This window comes from Morone saxatilis, unplaced genomic scaffold, assembly GCF_004916995.1.
Source record: "Morone saxatilis isolate NCDOM2014 unplaced genomic scaffold, NCSU_SB_2.0 Contig23, whole genome shotgun sequence".
Classification (NCBI taxonomy): Eukaryota; Metazoa; Chordata; class Actinopteri; family Moronidae; genus Morone; species Morone saxatilis.
In genome coordinates, this window is record NW_023339796.1 from 18,240,721 (window position 1) to 18,244,062 (window position 3,342).

The following is a 3,342-nucleotide window of genomic DNA, read 5'->3' on the forward strand; positions in this document are numbered from 1 at the left end:
ATGGCTAAGCCAATCACCGTGCTCCCTGCTCTGTCTGCTCTGTGATACTGTTATGCTAATGTCGGCTCAGTCTCATTCGGTTCTGTGTTCATCAATAAACCAGAGTTATATTCAAAGTCCAGTGTGTCCTTGATCCTTGACTCGCACACAGGAACGTATGAGTTTCTACATGGTGTCAGAAGACGGTACGGACTTTTCGCCTGTGGGTAAACTTTTTATTTTTTTTAACCGGTGGTTCGCTGTTTTTCAGAGGACAACATGGCGGATGGATTTCGCAGACTCGACCCCGTTGTTTTTGATGAAAATGTCGCCGAGAACTGGCGCACTTTCGAGCGGGAGTACGACATTTTTATTGCTGCAGCACATTTTGACAAGCCTGCAAGGACAAGGGCTTATATTCTCCTCAACCTTGCTGGACCAGAAGCCATAGAACGGGAGTGTTCGTTCGTCTATGCGGCTGAAGTGCGCGGACCCGGAGATGACGGAGCGGTCATCACCCCGGCGGAGTCCAGGGAGGATCCGGACTGCCTTAAGAGGAAATTTCGTGAAATCTGCAATCCCCACAGCAACAGAACGATGGAAAGACACAAGTTTCATTCAAGAAATCAGAAACAAGGTGAGAGTATTGAGTCATTCTTCAGTGATTTGAGGATAAAAGCTCAAACTTGCCACTTTGGAGATTTGACTGACGAGCTCATCTGTAACCGGATCGTGTGTGGAATTACCAGTGACACTTTGAGAAAATCTCCGCTCAGAGATAGTGAGTTAACACTTGCCAAAGCCTTCTCAATCTGTCGCATTCACGAAATGACAGAGGAAAATATCAAGACACTGGCCACACAAGCGACTGATGTTGATGCAGTTATGCCATTTCCAAGCAGACAACACCAGTCAAAACCCCATACAGTCTCCCAGACCGTCACAAAGTGCAATAATTGCGGAGGTAGCCATGCAGCTAAACGGGACAAGTGTCCAGCCTTCGGACAACAATGCCACAATTGCAAGAAGCTAAACCACTACAAAAGCTGCTGCATGTCTGCAACACGCAACCAAAGCAATACAAGCAGGAAGACTTTCAGACAGTCTGTGCATGAAGTCGCAGTGGAACAGCCCACGTGCGAAGATGAAACATTCTATGCGGATGGTGTCAAAGTTGACAATGGTGTTGACTGTGTATTATTTCAAGCTGACAAGAAGGACGAAGGATTCGTCACAATACACATAAACAACAGACCCACTGAAATGAAAGTCGACACAGGGGCAAAATGTAATGTTATGTCACAAAAGACTTTCAAACGTGTGACTAATGGAGAGCAACTTGTGAAGCAGAACAAAGCTACAAACCTTGTTGCTTATGGAGGCACCAAAATTGAGACCACTGGCTTGGTTACACTGTCATGCTGTTTAAAGGAGGAGTGCCACTCACTGCTTTTCTTCATAGTGGACCAAGAGGTACAGCCGCTGCTAGGATTTCGTGCGTGTGTGGACAAAATGAGTCCAGATGTCCATCAACTCACCACTGAGTAACACGGACTTCAGTACACTGATTCTAACACAGTATAAAGACCTGTTCAGTGACGAGCTCGGGGAACTCCCAGTCACATACTCCATGACGGTGGATCCCAGCATACAGCCCGTAGTCCGGCCAGCCCACCGCATCCCGGTCGCGATGCAGGAATGAGTTAAAGCTGAACTCGAACGCATGCAAAGCATAGGTGTCAAGTCATGCCTGTCCAGCGCACCAGTGTTGGCATACTATGACGTCAAGGCGCCAGTCACACTCACCAGTAATGCATCATGCTATGGACTTGGAGCTGCATGCATGCAAAACGGCAGACCAGTGGCGTTTGCATCACAAACTCTCACGGACACGGAGACTCGATATGCCCAGATTGAGAGAGAGCTTCTAGCTGTGGTGTTTGCCTGCACGGAATTCAAGGATTACATATATGGAAAGCCCACAATTGTGGAAACCGATCACCAGCCTCTTGTAACAATCCTGAAAAAGCCCATTCACACCGCCCCTGCCCGGCTCCAGAGAATGTTACTCAGGCTGCAGTGCTACGACATCAGCCTAGTTTACAAAAAAGGAAAATACATGTATCTGGCAGACACTCTTTCAAGAGCCCCAAACACGCTGATATCCCAGAGCCCCACTGAAAATGACGCTTTTGAAGTCATGTCGGTGAGCTACATCTCCACAGCCCGTCTGGAGGAACTCAGAAGGCACACAGCAGTGGATGAGGTCCTACAAACCCTCAGCACGGCCATTCGAACAGGCTGGCCCACCAAAGAAAGCCAGCTCCAGCCTGCTGTGAAAGTCTTCTTCCCTTATAGAGACGAACTCACAGTGGAGGATGGAATTGTCATGAAAGGCCACAAAACCATCATCCCCCAGTCACTGCATAAAGAGTAAATAAACATTGTGCACCAAGGTCACCCAGGCGCTGAAGCGACCAAGCACAGAGTTAGAGGCATCATCTTCTGGCCAACAATGTCCGATGACATCTCCAAGGAGCTGCTCTCATGCACGGTGTGCAACAGCACCAGGCCCCATCAGCAAAGACAACCTCTGGAACTTCACTCTGTTCCGGACATTCCATGGTCCACAGTAGCCACAGACATCTTCGAGTGGCATGGCAAATACTGTGCTTGTGGATTCATATTCTGGATGGTTCGAAATCGACCTTCTCCCTAACATTACGTCATCAGCTGTGATCTCCAAGCTGAAAAGACATTTCTCAGTCCATGGCACGCCGCACACCCTCTTTTCTGACAATGCTAGACAATACACCAGTCAGCATTTTAAAGACTTTGCCAAACAATGGGATTTCATCCATGCCACCAGCAGCCCTGAATTTCCCCAATCGAACAGGCTTGCAGAGAGAGCGGTCCGCAGTGCCAAGCAGTTGATGGAGAAATCCCACCGAGATAGAACCGATGTCTTCCTCAATCTTTTGAACCTCAGAAACATTCCCCGTGATACGACTTTAGGCTCCCCCGCTGAACGTCTGATGTCACGACAGACACGCGCAGCCATTCCCGTGAGCACTAAACTACTGGAACCAGCCCCAAAAAACACCCAGGAAATCAACGCCCAACTCCTCAACAAAAGACTCACTCTGAAGCGCCACTACGACAAGTCGAGTCGCCCACTACAACCTTTGGCAGAGGGACAAGTGGTGCGTATGCAGACCCCTAAAGGATATGATCAACTTGGGACTGTGAAGCCAGGAGCCACACTCTTATGTCATCCAGTCCTGAAGGTGTGTCTGATGGCTAAGCCAATCACCGTGCTCCCTGCTCTGTCTGCTCCGCGATACTGTTATGCTAATGTCGGCT